The sequence below is a fragment of the Canis lupus genome, chromosome 23, assembly GCF_011100685.1.
Source record: "Canis lupus familiaris isolate Mischka breed German Shepherd chromosome 23, alternate assembly UU_Cfam_GSD_1.0, whole genome shotgun sequence".
Classification (NCBI taxonomy): Eukaryota; Metazoa; Chordata; class Mammalia; order Carnivora; family Canidae; genus Canis; species Canis lupus.
In genome coordinates this window covers 40,863,048-40,885,295 of record NC_049244.1, presented here as the reverse complement: position 1 = coordinate 40,885,295, position 22,248 = coordinate 40,863,048, and the positions used below count along the sequence as shown (strand labels likewise).

Below are 22,248 nucleotides of genomic sequence, written 5' to 3'. Positions count from 1 at the left end.
CATAACAACAACAACATCAACAAAAATAAACAACCCAGCCAGTGGGAATGATCTACTATCAGGTTATCCTAGAACTGGAATGTGGCCACAGTGCCCAGGAGGACCCATAGAAGTGATTTCTGGAGCTCCTTGAGGTGTCTTGTTAGCTCAGGATTCAGGGTAAAGGGTCAAACGCTGTCCTGAGGGGAAGAATCGATTATTGGGGCCCACAGGGATGCTTGCCTGGATGACATGCTAGCATGGATGGCACTGTCAGCTGCCCTTTTGCAATAGACAGGAGTTAAAAATGTTAAGGAAAGCAATCCAAAGTAGAGAACTTCAAGTTGCCCAGAGCCCAAGGCAATCAAAGGGCAGTATTTCGTTCATGAAAGAATCAAATTCTGCTCATTATTTCATACAATGAAAAACTGAGTATGGATAAGGTTGCCATTAGCCCATATGGCACATCTCTGCAAACTGGGAAAAACATTTCTTTATTTTGGTTTTATTTGTCAGAAACTTGCAATAAAAGATCTTGTTAGAACATGATACTTTCTGCTGTAACAAATACAGAAATTTAGCACTTTCTCTCATATCATTTAACTTTATTATTCCCGAAGAGAAGAATCTTTGAGGGTTTTGTTATACTGCATCACAAGTGCTTATGGCAGAGCATGGTACATAGCTGTCAAGCATTTTGTTGAATAAGGAATACTAGAGCTTTACTTAAATCATGTCTGCAACAACAATATAAACAATATAACTGGCATCAGTCAGTTCTTTGCAGGAAAAATGTTTGCTTTGATCCAGTTGAGATATGCTAAATGATGTGTTAAAGGAGGTCTTTTAAATTTTCTCCTTCATGTTCTGCTTAACACCATCCTATCCAGAACCTCATTTATTAGAATTATTTATTTGGATTCAGAAGCATATGTGATTATTCAAGTATAACAAAAGTATGATTATTTACAACTCAAGAATATTCTATTTATATCAGACGCACACACTACTGAGCTGGATGAGTATTTTTTGTGGCTTCAGGAATAAATAACATAACTATTATGATTTAAAAAAAAATAACTGCAGCCAGTTGATCACTACTGGAATTTAGAATAGGAAAAAATTAAGTCTAGTAGGAGTATCACTTGGCTCACTTCCTGAAAAGAGCACTAAATACTAGATACATCAAGAAAGTCTTTTTCCCTTATAAGCGAGTCTGATCATATCTGTTTAATGTCTGAGCTTAATATTGTTTTTTTAAAAGATTTTTAAAAAATTAATTTATTATTTATTTGAAAGAGAGAGTGCAAAGCAGACTCCTCGCTGAGCAGGGAGCTCAAATCCAGGACCGCAAGATTATGACCTGAGCTAAAGGCAGATGCTCAACTGACTGAGCCACCCAGGTGCCCCTGAGATTAACATTCTTTATTGGTTTGTAGGTTTGTTCAAAACGCATTGTCATTGAATTTAAATAAAATATTTTAAAAATAATTCAAATCACAAAGAAACTCACAAAAACAAAAGGCATTGTCAAACACAATTTAAAAAATAACCTATTTAACTCTGTTGAACAATAGAAATATGTATTAGCAATATTAAGGATTACTATCTTCATTTTATGTGTCTTTTATAATTCCTATTGTTTTAGAAGTGTTCTAAGGGAAAGCTTTTCTGTTATTTCTAATAAGAGAAATTATGCATGAGTTTTTTGTGTAAATTACAAAAAACAATGTGGTTTGTATTCTTAGGTATAATTAGAAATACACATAACCTATAAACTATTACAATCTTGCTGTCTAGGAACTTACCATTTGCAAATGTGACTCACCAAGCAAAAGGATATAGTGGTCAGCGTGTAGAATACTGTGGGCAGAACTGTGGTGAGAAATACAAAAGTAAGTATAGATAAGATGACGGGCTTTTCCTTCAAGCTAATCACAATCTATATATTCTTTACTCTGATGTGATGTGCTATTCATCTCTGACGTCTTTACACTCCTTGCCATCCTTTAACTCTTTCAGAAGGAAAGTGAATTAAGTCTTTAAAACATCCATGCAAATTACTGTATGTCACTGGGTTGTTTTTGCCAAGCTGCATTTTTTTTTTCATTTAATTTTACCTAGTTCCAGAGAGTGGAAGTAACTTACTAAGAGCCATAAAGCATGTTTGTTAAAGAGCAACCGTGAATCTGAGAGATCCTAGGTCCTGGCGCTCTTTCCCCAAACATCACTTTACTTGCCTCACCTTGGGTACAAAACATTCAGAAATTTCTCACCAAAAAAAAAAAAAAAAAAAAAAAAAAAAAAAGGAGTGGGGGAAGCACAAATTAATACTAGCAAAATAGTAATAATGTAAATGCATGCTTCATTAGGATTACAGAAAAATAAAAACACTAGGTATACATATATAATGCACTCTACCAGCATTATGATAAATGTTTGTTGTTAGTATAGAGTAAAAGCAGTGTCCTGTTTATATATCTGAGAGAGATATTATCCTGGTAGAAATCATATTACTGGTAATTAGCTCTAGAAAACAATGTGCCCTTCACAGTGTTAACTAATCAACTTGGTTATAAAAATGAGTAATTACAGTTGTAAGGCTAATGGGCCTTTACATCCACAAAGAGGTCATTGTTGTGTGATATTCTTTCAGATGTGATCCATGGTGCACAGGATCGAAATATTATGTGTGTGAGGAGTCTTTCACTTTCAGCTCCATGAAATCTGAATGATAAACTAGTTCATAATCTAAGTCAATCTGAACTAAAGTGTGTCAGTGATATGATCAGTGAGTGGGGGGTACATTAATTATACAAGATATGGTTATAAAACATTACCTAAGGAAATTGAGATGGAGAAAAGAAGCATGAGCCATTTAAGTATGGAAAAATATACAACCATAAAACAAAATTTAGTGAAACTCAGACATGCCATGCTAAATGCAGTATTTCCACAAATACTGTGGAAAAAATATAATTATCCTTACTTCTTTTATTTTTTTTATTTTTAAAGATTTTATTTATTCATGAGAGACACAGAGACAGAGGCTGAGACACAGGCAGAAGGAGAAGCAGGCTCCCCACGGGGAGACCGAAGTGGGACTTGACCCCAGGACATCACGACCTAAGCTAAAGGCAAATGCTCAACCACTGAGCCACCCAGGCATCCCTCATTACTTCTTTTAAAAGTTTTCTGCTATGAGCCAGAAGGACCTGTAAATGTCTAGCAGGTCATTGGTATTCTCATTTTTAAATATAATCAATCATTGTGCAAGGCACAGCCTAAATCTCTAATAGTGAAAATATGATCCTCAAAAGTGAGCATGATAGAGAAAGGCCCCCACTTGCTATTCTAGAATTAAATGAGCAAATGAAGGTCAATACTGAAAATGAGAAGGGGGCATAAGAACTTATTAAATATTATGTAGGCAAAAAAAAAAGAAATTTCAGTACTCAAATAATAAGTGAATGTTTTCAAAGAATAGAAATTATATGAATGGATGGTTATTATTTACACAGATTCAGAATTAGAGAGTACGATAGTCAATCCTTTATGATCCTTCATGCTTCACACCGTAGCTAAAGCTAGCAATATCCTCTAACATAGAGAACAGTCTTTGAAAGAACACACTCATTTTAAACACATTTAAACACATTGATAAACATATATACAAATGTATTTTCCTTTTAGTTACTCTCTATTCCAAATTGTTTTTTTTCTACTAACAGTCTTTCATGATTTTAACTAAACTTTATAATCACACCAACTTTATACATCTAAAATCTAATGTTTTCAGAAGGGCTTGTCCCAGACCTTAAATATCACGTGATAACTTTTAACATAGGAAATACATATATTCCTATGGAGGAAATGAAGATGAAACTGCTTATTTTCACATACACCTGAATGTAGGGAGAGCTCATACTTTGAGCTAGGAAATATCTCAAAGTAATATTTGAATGGACTTTGAAAGACAGAATATTTTATATGAACATTCAAGAGAAGGAAACAGTATGAGCAAGAAAGTATTCACTAGGAATACTTTCAGGAAACCATAACACTGAAAAATCATGTAGCTTGATGATTCCAACACTGTCACTCAGTTCTGTTGGTTTTCTACTTATTTCTGTATATTGTCAATTCACCTTTCCCGCTGCATCTGCCTCAGTCTTGCCCAGGTCGTGAACCAATGCTACATAAATTTAGCGGGGCGCCTGGGTGGCTCAGTGGGTTAAGTGCAACTGGCTCAGGTCATGATCCCAGGATCCTAGGATTAAGGCAAGCCCAGCCTCAGATCCCTGCTCAGCCAGAAGTTGTCCTTTCCCTCTCCCTCTGCACCTCCTTCTTCCCTCCACCCCCATTTGTGCACATGCTCTGTCTCAAGTAAATTAATAAAGTCTTAAAAAAAAAAATAAATGTAGCAATCTCTCCTGAATGCCTAGTTGGAGCCTAGAATTAGTGTAATTATCTCCCTTTTCTTTAAGTTTTAAGTGAATGGAGGCAGCCCACATGCCCACTGTGCGATGGCTTTCTGTTTCTTGCCTCACATGCCCAGTTGTCCTAGAAGCAGTCCTATGTTTTCTTTGCTGCCTGAATCCAGTCCCACTCTGAAATATGCTTTCCTGTGCATCATCAGAGGTTAACGTGCATTTTCAAGAGGCTGTTACCAACTGCCTGCGTTCTGATAATTGGCTCAGCCTCTTTTATTTGCAATTACCACATAATAATAAACACACTTAATTTTGTTTTTTAAAATCAGTCTAATATTTTAAATGATGAAATGAAAAATAATACTTTAAGCACATAAACAGCTAATTTTTTTTAGTTTATGTCCTTAAAAGAATTTCACCAATGGCCTATTAAAGCTGTAATGTGTTCCATAAATGTATTTGATATAGCTCAGTGCTTATGTGAAGGGTCTCCTGACCAATCTGTAATGGCCTCACATTCTTATTAAGGCATATCTTACTGAGGGGAGGAGCAAGATGGCGGAAGAGTAGGGTCTCCAAATCACCTGTCTCCACCAAACCACCTAGAAAACCTTCAAATTATCCTGAAAATCTATGAATTCGGCCTGAGATTTAAAGAGAGACCAGCTGGAATGCTACAGTGAGAAGAGTTCGCGCAGCTATCAAGGTAGGAAGACGGGGAAAAAGAAATAAAGGAACAAAGGCCTCCAAGGGGGAGGGGCCCCGCGAGGAGCCGGGCTGAGGCCGGGGCGAGTGTCCCCAGGACAGGAGAGCCCCGTCCCGGAGGAGCAGGAGCTGCACCGACCTTCCCGGGCGGAGAGGGGCTCCCAGGGGGTTGGAGCAGGACCCAGGAGGGCGAGGATGCCCTCGGGCTCCCCGGGACAGTAACAGCAACTGCGCCCCAGGAGAGTGCGCCGAGCTCCCTAAGGGCTGCAGCGCGCACGGCGGGACCCGGCGGGACCCGGAGCTGCTCGGAGGGGCTCGGGCGGCGGCTCCGCGGAGGGGGCTGCGCGGCCCCGGGAGCAGCTCGGAGGGGCTCGGGCAGAGGAAGAGGCTCCGTGCGGAGGGGGCTGCGCGGTTCCAGGAGCAGCTCGGAGGGGCTTGGGCGGCGGCTCCGCGGAGGGGGCTGCGCGGCCCGGGAGCGCGAATCCACCAGCGCAGGCCCCGGAGCACAGCGCGCCGGGACACAGCCCAGGATCCCGCCTCCCCCGGGCCAGGCAGAGGCCGGGAGGGCCCAGGACAGCGAGGACGCTCCTGCCCCAGCTGAGCAGATCAGCGGCCCCGCCCCGGAGCCTCCAGGCCCTGCAGACGGAGTTCCTGCCGGAGCTGAATCCAGGTTTCCAGAGCTGCCCCGCCACTGGGGCTGTTCCTCCTGCGGCCTCACGGGGTAAACAACCCCCACCGAGCCCTGCACCAGGCAGGGGCACAGCAGCTCCCCCAACTGCTAACACCTGAAAATCAGCACAACAGGCCCCTCCCCCAGAACACCAGCTAGACGGACAACTTCCAGGAGAAGCCAAGGGACTTAAAGAACACAGAATCAGAAGATACTCCCCGGTGGTTCTTTTTTTTGTTTGTTTTTGTTTTTGTTTTTGTTTTGTTTTGCTTTTTGATTTGTTTCCTTCCCCCACCCCCTTTTGTTCTCCTTTCTTTTTCTTCCTCTTTTTCTTCTTTTTTTTTTTTTTTTCGTTTTTTTTTTCTTTTTCTTCCCTTTTTTTTCTCTTTCTCTTTTCTTTCCTTCTTTCTCTCCTCTCTTTTTCTCTTTTTCCCAATACAACTTGCTTTTGGCCACTCTGCACTGAGCAAAATGACTAGAAGGAAAACCTCACCTCAAAAGAAAGAATCAGAAACAGTCCTCTCTCCCACAGAGTTACAAAATCTGGATTACAATTCAATGTCAGAAAGCCAATTCAGAAGCACTATTATACAGCTACTGGTGGCTCTAGAAAAAAGTATAAAGGACTCAAGAGACTTCATGACTGCAGAATTTAGAGCTAATCAGGCAGAAATTAAAAATCAATTGAATGAGATGCAATCCAAACTAGAAGTCCTAACGACGAGGGTTAACGAGGTGGAAGAACGAGTGAGTGACCTAGAAGACAAGTTGATAGCAAAGAGGGAAACTGAGGAAAAAAGAGACAAACAATTAAAAGACCATGAAGATAGATTAAGGGAAATAAACGACAGCCTGAGGAAGAAAAACCTACGTTTAATTGGGGTTACCGAGGGCGCCGAAAGGGACAGAGGGCCAGAATATGTATTTGAACAAATTCTAGCTGAAAACTTTCCTAATCTGGGAAGGGAAACAGGCATTCAGATCCAGGAAATAGAGAGATCCCCCCCTAAAATCAATAAAAACCGTTCAACACCTCGACATTTAATTGTGAAGCTTGCAAATTCCAAAGATAAGGAGAAGATCCTTAAAGCAGCAAGAGACAAGAAATCCCTGACTTTTATGGGGAGGAGTATTAGGGTAACAGCAGACCTCTCCACAGAGACCTGGCAGGCCAGAAAGGGCTGGCAGGATATATTCAGGGTCCTAAATGAGAAGAACATGCAACCAAGAATACTTTATCCAGCAAGGCTCTCATTCAAAATGGAAGGAGAGATAAAGAGCTTCCAAGACAGGCAGCAACTGAAAGAATATGTGACCTCCAAACCAGCTCTGCAAGAAATTTTAAGGGGGCCTCTTAAAATTCCCCTTTAAGAAGAAGTTCAGTGGAACAGTCCACAAAAACAAAGACTGAATAGATATCATGATGACACTAAACTCATATCTCTCAATAGTAACTCTGAATGTGAACGGGCTTAATGACCCCATCAAAAGGCGCAGGGTTTCAGACTGGATAAAAAAGCAGGACCCATCTATTTGCTGTCTACAAGAGACTCATTTTAGACAGAAGGACACCTACAGCCTGAAAATAAAAGGTTGGAGAACCATTTACCATTCGAATGGTCCTCAAAAGAAAGCAGGGGTAGCCATCCTTATATCAGATAAACTAAAATTTACCCCAAAGACTGTAGTGAGAGATGAAGAGGGACACTATATCATACTTAAAGGATCTATTCAACAAGAGGACTTAACAATCCTCAATATATATGCTCCGAATGTGGGAGCTGCCAAATATATAAATCAATTATTAACCAAAGTGAAGAAATACTTAGATAATAATACACTTATACTTGGTGACTTCAATCTAGCTCTTTCTATACTCGATAGGTCTTCTAAGCAAAACATCTCCAAAGAAACGAGAGCTTTAAATGATACACTGGACCAGATGGATTTCACAGATATCTACAGAACTTTACATCCAAACTCAACTGAATACACATTCTTCTCAAGCGCACATGGAACTTTCTCCAGAATAGACCACATATTGGGTCACAAATCGGGTCTGAACCGATACCAAAAGATTGGGATTGTCCCCTGCATATTCTCGGACCATAATGCCTTGAAATTAGAACTAAATCACAACAAGAAGTTTGGAAGGACCTCAAACACATGGAGGTTAAGGACCATCCTGCTAAAAGATAAAAGGGTCAACCAGGAAATTAAGGAAGAATTAAAAAGATTCATGGAAACTAATGAGAATGAAGATACAACCGTTCAAAATCTTTGGGATGCAGCAAAAGCAGTCCTAAGGGGGAAATACATCGCAATACAAGCATCCATTCAAAAACTGGAAAGAACTCAAATACAAAAGCTAACCTTACACATAAAGGAGCTAGAGAAAAAACAGCAAATAGATCCTACACCCAAGAGAAGAAGGGAGCTAATAAAGATTCGAGCAGAACTCAACGAAATCGAGACCAGAAGAACTGTGGAACAGATCAACAGAACCAGGAGTTGGTTCTTTGAAAGAATTAATAAGATAGATAAACCATTAGCCAGCCTTATTAAAAAGAAGAGAGAGAAGACTCAAATTAATAAAATCATGAATGAGAAAGGAGAGTTCACTACCAACACCAAGGAAATACAAACGATTTTAAAAACATATTATGAACAGCTATACGCCAATAAATTAGGCAATCTAGAAGAAATGGACGCATTCCTGGAAAGCCACAAACTACCAAAACTGGAACAGGAAGAAATAGAAAACCTGAACAGGCCAATAACCAGGGAGGAAATTGAAGCAGTCATCAAAAACCTCCCAAGACACAAGAGTCCAGGGCCAGATGGCTTCCCAGGAGAATTTTATCAAACGTTTAAAGAAGAAATCATACCTATTCTCCTAAAGCTGTTTGGAAAGATAGAAAGAGATGGAGTACTTCCAAATTCATTCTATGAAGCCAGCATCACCTTAATTCCAAAGCCAGACAAAGACCCCGCCAAAAAGGAGAATTACAGACCAATATCCCTGATGAACATGGATGCAAAAATTCTCAACAAGATACTGGCCAATAGGATCCAACAGTACATTAAGAAAATTATTCACCATGACCAAGTAGGATTTATCCCTGGGACACAAGGCTGGTTCAACACCCGTAAAACAATCAATGTGATTCATCATATCAGCAAGAGAAAAACCAAGAACCATATGATCCTCTCATTGGATGCAGAGAAAGCATTTGACAAAATACAGCATCCATTCCTGATCAAAACTCTTCAGAGTGTAGGGATAGAGGGAACATTCCTCGACATCTTAAAAGCCATCTATGAAAAGCCCACAGCAAATATCATTCTCAATGGGGAAGCACTGGGAGCCTTTCCCCTAAGATCAGGAACAAGACAGGGATGTCCACTCTCACCACTGCTATTCAACATAGTACTGGAAGTCCTAGCCTCAGCAATCAGACAACAAAAAGACATTAAAGGCATTCAAGTTGGCAAAGAAGAAGTCAAACTCTCCCTCTTCGCCGATGACATGATACTCTACATAGAAAACCCAAAAGTCTCCACCCCAAGATTGCTAGAACTCATACAGCAATTCGGTAGCGTGGCAGGATACAAAATCAATGCCCAGAAGTCAGTGGCATTTCTATACACTAACAATGAGACTGAAGAAAGAGAAATTAAGGAGTCAATCCCATTTACAATTGCACCCAAAAGCATAAGATACCTAGGAATAAACCTCACCAAAGATGTAAAGGATCTATACCCTCAAAACTATAGAACACTTCTGAAAGAAATTGAGGAAGACACAAAGAGATGGAAAAATATTCCATGCTCATGGATTGGCAGAATTAATATTGTGAAAATGTCAATGTTACCCAGGGCAATATACACGTTTAATGCAATCCCTATCAAAATACCATGGACTTTTTTCAGAGAGTTAGAACAAATTATTTTAAGATTTGTGTGGAATCAGAAAAGACCCCGAATAGCCAGGGGAATTTTAAAAAAGAAAACCATATCTGGGGGCATCACAATGCCAGATTTCAGGTTGTACTACAAAGCTGTGGTCATCAAGACAGTGTGGTACTGGCACAAAAACAGACACATAGATCAGTGGAACAGAATAGAGAATCCAGAAGTGGACCCTGAACTTTATGGGCAACTAATATTCGATAAAGGAGGAAAGACTATCCATTGGAAGAAAGACAGTCTCTTCAATAAATGGTGCTGGGAAAATTGGACATCCACATGCAGAAGAATGAAACTAGACCCCTCTCTTTCACCATACACAAAGATAAACTCAAAATGGATGAAAGATCTAAATGTGAGACAAGATTCCATCAAAATCCTAGAGAAGAACACAGGCAACACCCTTTTTGAACTCGGCCATAGTAACTTCTTGCAAGATACATCCACGAAGGCAAAAGAAACAAAAGCAAAAATGAACTATTGGGACTTCATCAAGATAAGAAGCTTTTGCACAGCAAAGGATACAGTCAACAAAACTCAAAGACAACCTACAGAATGGGAGAAGATATTTGCAAATGACATATCAGATAAAGGGCTAGTTTCCAAGATCTATAAAGAACTTATTAAACTCAACACCAAAGAAACAAACAATCCAATCATGAAATGGGCAAAAGACATGAACAGAAATCTCACAGAGGAAGACATAGACATGGCCAACATGCATATGAGAAAATGCTCTGCATCACTTGCCATCAGGGAAATACAAATCAAAACTACAATGAGATACCACCTCACACCAGTGAGAATGGGGAAAATTAACAAGGCAGGAAACAACAAATGTTGGAGAGGATGCGGAGAAAAGGGAACCCTCTTACACTGTTGGTGGGAATGTGAACTGGTGCAGCCACTCTGGAAAACTGTGTGGAGGTTCCTCAAACAGTTAAAAATATACCTGCCCTACGACCCAGGAATTGCACTGTTGGGGATTTACCCCAAAGATACAAATGCAATGAAACGCCGGGACACCTGCACCCCGATGTTTCTAGCAGCAATGGCCACGATAGCCAAACTGTGGAAGGAGCCTCGGTGTCCAACGAAAGATGAATGGATAAAGAAGATGTGGTTTATGTATACAATGGAATATTACTCAGCTATTAGAAATGACAAATACCCACCATTTGCTTCAACGTGGATGGAACTGGAGGGTATTATGCTGAGTGAAGTAAGTCAGTCGGAGAAGGACAAACATTATATGTTCTCATTCATTTGGGGAATATAAATAATAGTGAAAGGAAAATAAGGGAAGGGAGAAGAAATGGGTGGGAGGTATCAGAAAGGGAGACAGAACGTAAAGACTGCTAACTCTGGGAAACGAACTAGGGGTGGTGGAAGGGGAGGAGGGCGGGGGGTGGGAGTGAATGGGTGACGGGCACTGGGTGTTATTCTGTATGTTAGTAAATTGAACACCAATAAAAAAAAAAATTAAAAAAAAAAAAAAGGCATATCTTACTCATTAATTTTTTTTTCTTAACATGTGTGTCCCTTTTATCAAGCTTTGGGCTCCTGAATGACATGACTCTGTCATCTTTGTTTCCATGTTTCCATCTTAAGTACATATTAGTTGTTCGATATGTATTTTTAAAATAAATATTGAGTGAATTTGAAACATTACTTTAGGCTCAAAAGCAGATATATATTTTTAGATAAATATTGGCTTTGTTAAGAATGTGAGAGTGTGGACAGATTCTTAGGGGTGTATGAATAGAGAGGAAACATGAGATAAAAGAGGTAAGAAAAATCAAGGAAAGGAAAAAGTACTTTTATGGAACTTTATAAAAACAATAGCTTCTCTCTAGTACTTTGATTTAATCCAAACAATGGGGAATAATTAGTTAAAATACATATTTTTTCCATTTCCTTTTGTATTGCTCTGTTCGGCATCATTCTGTAAATTTTCCCTTCAGAGAACAGAGAGAAGAATACTACTCCTTTTAAAAGCTCATATTGTACAAAACACTAAATACAGAGCAGTTATTATAATAAATGCAGTATATCTGTATTCCTACTGCACCCAAGTGCATATTTACATTATAATTGAAAATGTATTTGTTGTACGCAAATCTGTTTGCTGAGACTACAAGTGAGAGTCTCTGAAAGAATACTTTTCTAATAAGTATTTTGCACTTCAGTCCCTCTCATATCCAAGGATAGTATGAAAATCCATTAGAATATTCAAAAATATGTTCAAGAAATGTAATTTGTCTTTATTTAGTTTAAACTATGGCATTGATCAACATCTGGGGCCCCTAATTAGGAAATTAAATACATTCCTAAAACAGATCCCAACAAGTGATATTTTAAATAATTACTGAATTTTAGTTCATATATCTAAAATTATGGTTAAGTGATTCATGTGTGCTTTTGCATGCTTTTAATATATTTCCTTGCATTCTTATTCATAAATTCCTGGTTAAAAAGGACAAAAATCCTTGAATTCACTATTCTACTGTTTAAAAAAACGGATGGACTAAGTGCTGTATGGAGTTGCTGAATCACTATATTGTACACTTGAAACTGATATAAAACTATGTTAACTATAATGAAATTAAAATTTTAAAAATGGATAGAAAATCAGTCAATATTATATGGTAAGAGCTAGGTGAGGAAAAAACATGCCTTTCCTGTCCTGCAAATATAAAAGAATTTCAAAAGAACTAAATCTGCCCTAAATATGGTTTGGTTATATGCAAGTATTAAAGTATGTCGATATAATTTTACATTGATAGTGTTATATCTCATGGATTCAAACACAGTATTTAAAAATAATGACTGGGTAAGTGACAAGATGGGAAAACTATGAAGGGACAAAGGATTTCATGCAGAGATGAACTACTCAACCTGGGTCTTAATTAGTTGTGGGTACCTGTGGCCTATTCAGATGGAAATATCTGTCAGTTTGAAAATCAGCTAGATGGGTAACACATGAAATGTGATTATAACTATGAGAATGAATCACACATACTAGGGTGGTTACTAGAGTGTGGGAAGAGAAGATGAGTGGCCCAAGGATAAAATCAGTTTAAAGCAAGGTCTGAAACAAACAAACAAACAAACAAAACAGTTCTCAAATATTTTCCACACTCATACACATGAGAAAGAACATTTGTACATGGAATTTATGTCTGGATTTTTCTGAAATGTTCTAATTGTGTATGGAGATATGTAATACTAGCACAATTAATAATGAGCACAGAGTAGTGTCAATTCCTGTAGATTATGGCATAACTAAATCAGTTTCAGATTATTAGCAATTCCTAGCTATTGAGTCAAGCTATCCTGCTGACTACATTTCTCAAGTAGTGTTTAGGAATTCAAATGAGTGAGAATGACATTGAAGTGGCACCCTTAAATTCTCTCTAATTTGCTTCTTAGGCTAATAAATATTTTTGCAATATGGGAGACTACAATGAGGGCTATAGGACCTCATGTCCCACTTCAAATACATTGATAAAATAGAGCCTCTGAATATCTGTCTATATACATATGTACATAATTTATATAGTCCATATACTTTATCAATACCAATGACTACCAACACATTTATAGAGGTTTAAAGGAAATATAAAAAACAAAAAACAAAAAACTGCCAGTGCTAAAAGCAAAGAAATACTTTAAAATCAAATGCAAACAATATAGTAAATTAGAACAAGAAAGGAGGATTGAGGTGAAGTAGCAATGTTAAAGCATTCTTAAATCCAAATTTAGGGATGTGTGGGTGCCTCAGTAGTTGAGCATCTGCCTCTGGCTCAGGTGTGATCCCAGAGTCCTAGGATCTAATCCTGCATAGGGTTCCCCCACAAGGAGCCTGCTTCTCCCTCTGCCTGTGTCTCTGCCTCTCTCTGTGTGCCTCTCATGAATAAATAAATAAAATCTTTCAACAACAACAACAAAAAAAAATCCATTAAGTGGAGAAGCATAATAAAATTAGTAGTAATTTAAACTATTTTAAGCCAAAGAAACATGTCACAACTTCAGGGAAATTACTATATGAATCAAACTGAATACAATTCCAAAGCAAGAGAGGCAAGAGAAGAGAAGAGACTGAGTCATACCAGCAGATAGGAGAAGGGGGGCAAAAAACATTATAAATAATATAAAACAAAATAGTTTAAATAAATTCAAGTGAAAGAGAAAAATGGAAAGAAAAGCACACAATAAGATGTTACAAATAATTCCAAATTTATTAGAAATAACAATAAATAAACCAAACTGCCAGTTATGAGAAAATGACTTTCAGGCTTCAGTGAGAAATTAATATATGTGGAGATGTGTCACTATGTCTTAAAGAGTCACTAAAAACTTAACTAAAGAAAGATCAAATGTAAAGACAATAAAATATATAACCCAAAGAGTATAAAATACCAGAACTTAGAACTATATCAATATAAGAAAAACAGATTTTAGGGCAAAAAAATTACTATTTTTTAATAAGTCTAAATATAGAATTACTCATTGGTTATAAAAATAAGAAAATAACAATCCTGAACCTGCACGGTTCAAATTATCTTACAATATGAATGAAGCCCAAATGGCTGAATTCATAGGTAAAATTTAAAAAGTCACATAGTAAGAAAGTTGACCACTCCTAGAAATAGATCGATCAAGTAGATATTTAAGCTACAGAATGCAAAAATAAGAAGAGAATCTTTTTATTATTAAATAAACATAATAATTATTTTCAAAAAGTATAATTTTACCAAGTTTCAGCAAATAACTAAGAACTGACAGTCTACAGCCCATTATTATTTTTTAAGATTATTTATTTATTTATTCATGAGAGACACAGAGAGAGAGAGAGGCAGAGACACAGGCAGAGGGAGAAGCAGGCTCCATGCAGGGAGCCTGACGTGGGGACTTGATCGGGGACTCCAGGGTCACGCCCTGGGCTGGAGACAGGTGTTCAACCGCTGAGCCACCCGGGTTGCCTTCTACAACCCATTATTGTTTTATTCAATTAATAGAATACAAACAAAACCTGAGAGCTCTGCTTCTGACTATGGTAATGTTGAATACTGTAGACAAGGTAACAGCTATGGGATCCCTGGGTAGCTCAGCGGTTGGGTGTCTGCTTTCAGCCCAGGGTGTGATCCTAGAAACTCGGGATCAAGTCCTAAGTCCGGCTCCCACCATGGAGCCTGCTTCTCTCTCTCCCTGTGTCTCTGCCTCTCTCTCTCTCTTTCTCTCTCTCTGTGTCTTTCATGAATAAATAAATAAAATCTTAAAAACAAATGTAATGGCTGTGGATAACCAGAAAGGCGCCATAAAATTTAACATCACGTGGGTGCAGGCATGGCATAGCTGTTGAATAGAGCATGCCTTGAGAGGAAAGAACTGTAGAGGAGAAGCAAGAAAGGTGAGTAATACTCTGTAGCTTCTAATGAACTCAGAAAATTTGGTTATTCAGCTGCTGGACAAGAAACTGGAAATCTACACCAAAGGCCTAGGCAAAAGGCCACACTCTTGAGGCAGGAGAGCCAGCAAGCTTTGGGCAGTCTTGCATGGGTTGGCAGTACAATAACTAGAAGCTTGAGGAGTCTGAAATATGTTCCACAGAATCACATTGTAGAGGGCTTCTGCCAGAGGATATTAGTTCCCTGGTTTTTTTGGCCTGCCACACACTGTGCACTGGCACTCTACAAATCCAATAAAATTTGCCTGTAGGCATGGAGATGTAGATACTAGCAGTTAGCAGTTGACTGGAGCACTCTGAAAGGTTGGGGCCTGTGTGTGGGACCCTGACAGCATCTGATATCACAGTTTATACTTATAGCTTATAGTTGCAGAGGACTTACATGTGCTGGGTGCTGTGTCATTTGATTTTTAAAATGTGATAGAATGATAGCATAAATGTAAAACATAAGATTTGAAATTATGTAAAACAACCCATAGACCATCTTTATACCATTGACATAGTGAAGGAAATCCAAATCAAGATGCAAAAATTATAAGCTATCAGCAAAATCACCAATTGGTTTGACTATATTAAGGTTGAAAATTTTTCTAACGTAAAGGACAAGATAAAGACAAACCTCATATTGCAAAAAGATGCACATAACAAATAACTGTTGTCCAAAATATATACATAATTCCTAAAAACAAGTAGACTGACAATCCCACAGGAACATGTGCAAAGACCGTGAATAACTACATAATCCTCCATTGACAGATGTCATAAGTAGGAAAGCACTGAGTCAAAACATTTAGATATGAACAAAATCTTTAACCATGAGCTGCATTTTCCTGCATCCATCCTTCTTTGTGATCTGAGTACTATCAAATCAGATATTTCTGGAAGAACACTAGCAAGTTCTTAGATCGAGTGGATGACTTACCCTACAATGGGTAGTTCATAAAAAGGAAACCTAAGCTGTCAATATTTGCATGCGAAGATGCTCAACTTTAATTTGCAGAGATTGCAAATTAAAATAAGACACCTTCTCACACCTACCATTCCAGCAATTAAAGAATGACAATAATTATACCAGTTGTGATCATCGAGTGCTCACTAGGCATCAAGTAATGCTTCATGCTTATTCATGGATTAATTCATTAGGTCATCACAAAACTCTGTGACTTAGAGATTGTTATAATCCCCTTTTACAGACAAGAAAATTGAAGCTCAGTTAAGTTAAAATGATTAAGTGTTGGAGCTGGAATTCAAACCTCTTTAGAATACAATCTTGAACATTTAATCTCTTTATTAAATTGCCTGACAACAATAACAACAGTAAAATGGTTAATCCTTAATCAGCTATTTTCCATGCACCATTCTAACCATTTTACGTTTATTAGATCACCACCGTAGCTTTATGAGATATGTATTATACCATTCCCATTTTAAGATGAAGAAAACAAGAACAGAAAGGTTAAATTGTTGTCAATATCCCATTATTAATAAGTGTCAAAGCCAAGATTGGAATTTGAAGACACCTGCTCTTACCCATTACCTACATTGCCAAAATCCAATGTCAGTGTAGGTGGAGGAAAGGGGCTATTGTGGATGCTAGGAGGTAGTATAATGCATGTGACCACTATGGAAAACATTTTGGTAATATCCAATAAACTTGAAGGTATGGACATACTATGACCAGTAAATCTCAATCAATGTATAATGGCTTTCACAAGGAGACCTACCTAGGATGTTAGTTGCAAAATTTGACAATAATCAAAAATCTTAAATGACTTAAGTGACTTTCAATAAGAAAATGGATTAAAAAATGCATATTCTTATCATGAAATGCAATACAGCAGCTAAAAGCTGTAGCTTTATTTCATGTTTCAGTATGGTTAAAACTTATTAAAACACTGTCAAGTATAAATGTAAGTTGCAGAAGGATATTGTTTATTTAAAATTTTAAAGTAAGCAAAATAATATATATCATTTATGGATAGGTAGTAAAAAATATAACATGAGCAAGAATTATATACTTTGGATTAGCATTTTTATTTTGGTAGGACAAGAAAGAAACTGATGAGAGCTTACAAGCACTGTTTCAATGTGATGTTACTGTATGAAGCAAATACTTAGAATGATAAAAATAGATATTGGATTTGAGTAGAGGGTCAAGGAATTTGTCAGATTATTCTGTGTGCTTTTCTGTATGCTTGAAATATTTTGTATAAAAAGTGATGTTAGGAAGCACAAGTAACATAATTAAAAGTAATAATCTATTAATAATAAACAATTCAGAACTAACTAGGATATACAGTCATGCCAAAATGGCACTTGAGAACCACTGACCTCAGATAAGAAGGGGAAGACTGGGTGGAAAAAAAATCCAGAAAGGCAAGTGAGAAGAGAGAGACAGAGATATAAAAGGAGGGAAAAGAAAGACCATGAAGTTATGGGAAACAAAACAAAACAAAACAAACATGGAAACCAAGTGAGAAGAAAATGATCCATAACATCAAACTAGAATTTAGAAATATCTATTGAATTTGTTGAATAAGAAATCTATTAACTAGTGTCAGTGAAATGGTGGGGGCAGAAACACCACTGTAATAAGAAATCAAGAGGAAGAGTTTGGGGGGGGACATGCAAAGAATTTATCTGTATTATAATAAGAAACATTTGATCTTTATGCTTGTAGAGCTCCAAAAACCCTTGGAATTTCCTGACTGATACAGAGTATCTTTTGTTATTCTTATGGAGTCCGTACTGATCACACTTGAGCTTTTGCTAATGAACTGACTCAGGATGGGGTCTCTAGATAGTCCCAGGGTGGGGCTGGTCACCAGAAACCCCAAACACACTGAGATTGGAGGATGTTAACTCTCAGCCTCTACTCTAACCTCAAGGGAGAGGAGAGGGGCTAGAGTTTAGGTTATAAAAACTCTGAAATAAGATGTCTGGAAAACTTCTAGGATGGTGGTATTTCCTAACTTCACAGGGACAGAAATTCTTGTACTCAAGACCCTTCCAGGCCTTACCCCTATTGTATCTCTTCATCTGGCTGTTCATTTGTATCCTCTATAATAAACCAGTAAATGTCAGCAAAGTGTACTCTGCTATATTCTCTGTACTTCTGTACTCTCTGAGCCATGCTTGTGAATTATCAAACCTGAGGAAAGTTTTTTGGGAACCCCCAAGTTATTACTCAGAAGTATGAGTAGCCTAAGGATTGTGACTGATGTTTAAAACTGGGCAGTCTTGGGGATCCCAGGTCATCGAGGATCCCAGTCATCGGGCTCCCTGCATGGAGCCTGCTTCTCCCTCTGTTTGTGTCTCTGCCTCTCTCTCTCTCTCTCTCTTTAATGAATAAAATCTTTAAAAAATAAAACTGGACAGTCTTATGAGATTGAGCCCCAAACAGAGGGGTCTATGGTAACTCCAGATTGTTAGTGTCAGATGGAGTTGTTGATAGCTGAGGTCTGAGAATTAGTTGGTATCAGAAAATACAACACAGCATCCCACCTAAGAAATTTTCCTGAGATGAAGTGAAGGGAGGCTAATTAGTAACTGGAGGATATTTATTTATTTATTTTTAAAGATTTTATTATTTATTCATGAGAATACGCAGAGAGGAGAGAGAGAGAGAGGCAGAGGCACAGGCGGAGGGAGAAGCAGGCTCCATGCAGGGAGCCCAACGTGGGACTCCATCTGGGGTCTCCCCGGCCACACCCTGGGCTGAAGGCAGGGGCTAAACCGCTGCACCACCCGGGCTGCCCAGTAACTGGAGGATAAAAGGAAGGTTTTTTGTTTGTTTGTTTGTTTGTATTTAAATAAAGGAGCTTGAAAATATTTATAGATTTAGGTAGCAGTTATGATACAGTAGGCAGTTAGCTAGATATGAGCACAGAACAAATGCTTTCCAACTGATGAAAAAGGGCAGAAACCAAGTTCCAAACAGCAGCAAAAGACAGAGGGAGGTGAGGGGACAGCAATGCGATATTCCCTATAACCTCTGCCCTACAGTAACTTTTATCTTCATTATAATACATTTACATTGCAAGTTAGACCCTCCCTGACCCTCTACACTGGTAGCAGGAGTCTCTAAGATGATGGCTATGACCCATAACCTATGCAAACATGAAAAGAAAAGACAGGGACACCTGGGTGGCTCAGCAGTTGAGCACCTGCCTCAGCCCAGGGCGTGATCCTGGAGTTCCAGGATCAAGTCTCACATCAAGCTCCCTCTGCCTGTGTCTCTGCCTCTCTCTCTGTGTCTCTCATGAATAAGTAAATAAAATCTTTAAAAAAAAGAAAGATGGGACTTCATCAAGATAAGCTTTTGCACAGCAAAGGATACAGTCAACAAAACTAAAAGACAACCTACAGAATGGGAGAAGATATTTGCAAATGACATATCAGATAAAGGGCTAGTTTCCAAGATCTATAAAGAACTTATTAAACTCAACAGCAAAGAAACAAACAATCCAATCATGAAATGGGCAAAAGACATGAACAGAAATCTCACAGAGGACGACATAGACATGGCAACAAGCACATGAGAAAATGCTCCGCATCACTTGCCATCAGGGAAATACAAATCAAAACCACAATGAGATACCACCTCACACCAGTGAGAATGGGAAACATTAACAAGGCAGGAAACCGCAAATGTTGGAGAGGATGTGGAGAAAAGGGAACCCTCATACACTGTTGGTGGGAATGTGAACTGGTGCAGCCACTCTGGAAAACTGTGTGGAGGTTCCTCAAAGAGTTAAAAATAGACCTGCCCTACGACCCAGCAATTGCACTGTTGGGGATTTACCCCAAAGATACAGATGCAATGAAATGCCGGGACACCTGCACCCCGATGTTTCTAGCAGCAATGGCCACAATAGCCAAACTGTGGAAGGAGCCTCGGTGTCCAACGAAAGATGAATGGATAAAGAAGATGTGGTTTATGTATACAATGGAATATTCCTCAGCTATTAGAAATGACAAATACCCACCATTTGCTTCGACGTGGATGGAACTGGAGGGTATTATGCTGAGTGAAATGAGTCAATCGGAGAAGGACAAACATTATATGGTCTCATTCATTTGGGGAATATAAATAATAGTGAAAGGGAATAGAGGGGAAGGGAGAAGAAATGGGTAAGAAATATCAGAAAGGGAGACAGAACATGAAGACTCCTAACTCTGGGAAATGAACTAGGGGTGGTGGAAGAGGAGGAGGGCGGGGGGTGGGGGTGAGGGGGTGGCGGGCACTGAGGGAGGCACTTGATGGGATGAGCACTGGGTGTTATTCTGTATGTTGGCAAATTGAACACCAATAAAAAATAAATTTATTATTAAAAAAAAAAGAAAAAAAAAGAAAGAAGAAAGAAAAGACACCTTTAACCCCAGTGCAAGTGCCACCTCTGGGCCTGCTCATTCTCTCATCTTCAGAGTGTACTTTCTCTTTAACTGCTATTAAAATTGTGCTTACTTGAGAGTTTGGCTCTGACTTCTTTCTTGGCCAAACTCAAGAACTGAGGTCCGCGTAGAAGCAGCATAGGGACAGTCAGGAGGATGAAAATGAAGTTAATTCAGCTAGAACTGACAAAGCCAGATCCCTCAGACTGACGAAGGGAAGAGGAAGTCATCAAAGTAGATTGGAAAGACATAACCCTGAACCCTGGTTGGGAACAGGAAGGGATATGATTGTTGTTATTTTTCTTGTTTTAAAAAGAAGAAACAAAATTATGATTACATCTCTGATGGCTATTTTCTGAGTAAAGAAAGAAGTGAGATCTTCCTTCAAGAACAGGAAGCCCACAACTGGTTGAAGAGTAATGAAATTTATAGAGACTTTCTGGAAATAAGAGACAGCGATGGGTAAAGAAAATGACTGGATGAAGTTCCCTTTCTTCATGTGTCCCTTTAACCAATACAACGGAACACAAAGATCTGAGAGAAAAGTAGAAACTTATTTTACAGTAGATTCTCTGAGGACAGGGCTACATACTCATACACACAGAAAGTCTAAAGGAGAAATGGCCATTTGATATGGGTATGATGGGAACTTGTCTGGCTGACATTAGCCAATAGCTCTATTGTGCCCCAAAGAGATTTTAAATCATGTCTACGAAGGCAAAATTTCCACAGCATTCACTGCATTGCAGTATATTTTAATTTGAATCTTTTCACTTTGCTATGCCGAACTGATTTTTGTCCCAACTGATTTTTATTTATAGAGTGTGGGAGCACCCCAGCAGTGGGGGTCAGTGCAGGGGCAGTGATAGAATTCACCCAAGGCAGAACAGGAGTTGGAACTTCATTGAATATATATACCATCAGGGGGCTGTGGGCAGGACAGAAAAGAAGACACTGTGACAAGGTGGTGGTGAGGAGCCCTGGGTTATAAGGCAGAGTGAGAGTGTATGGGGACATAGGGAATTTTTCTTTTTCTGGTAACTTTAGGAACGGTGCCTGGTTGTAATGGGTCAGTTAGAGCCTATGGGTATTTCTAGGTGGGTCAGTTGTGTCAGCTGGGTGATCACTAGGAGATCGCCTGCCTTGCTCAGGTTTCTATTGCTCAAGCCAAGTGGCCTCTACATAGAATGATGCATGGGTTCTAACTGGTATTACATAAATGGATAGGAGAATACATTAATTTACAGTCTTTAATTTACAATGTAAGCAAAAACATATCTCTTTACAGAGTAAGCACTCATATTTTTGAATTTATTAAATACATCAATGCATTTTTAGTACATAAGGATGTATAAATATTGGTAGAGAAACTACTTTGAAAAATTTTCGACCTGTATATAATTTATTTTTTCACATAACATAAATTAATTTGAAATTTTAACTCCAGAAAACACCCTCCTGGAGTTACATTTTAAATTCATGTATGAGCATGGTTAACATAATTATGTCCATAGCTTGGACTGACTTATGCTTTGGAAAAAAAAAGTTTGCATACAATGTAATTACTCATAAAAATAAAAAATATGTTTATCATACCTCCAACATAGAAATTCAGTCTAATTTTTTTT

The 22,248-nt window shown here is 38.5% G+C and overlaps 1 long non-coding RNA gene across 1 annotated transcript in view; it reads left to right on the top strand.

Annotated features, from left to right (window-relative positions):
- LOC106557598 overlaps positions 1-22,248 on the top strand; it is a 96,109-nt gene that overhangs the window by 21,387 nt on the left and 52,474 nt on the right. Inside the window, exon 2 of the long non-coding RNA XR_005377153.1 lies at positions 1,780-1,874. This is a non-coding gene — a long non-coding RNA (uncharacterized LOC106557598). The remainder of the gene's footprint in view (positions 1-1,779; positions 1,875-22,248) is intronic.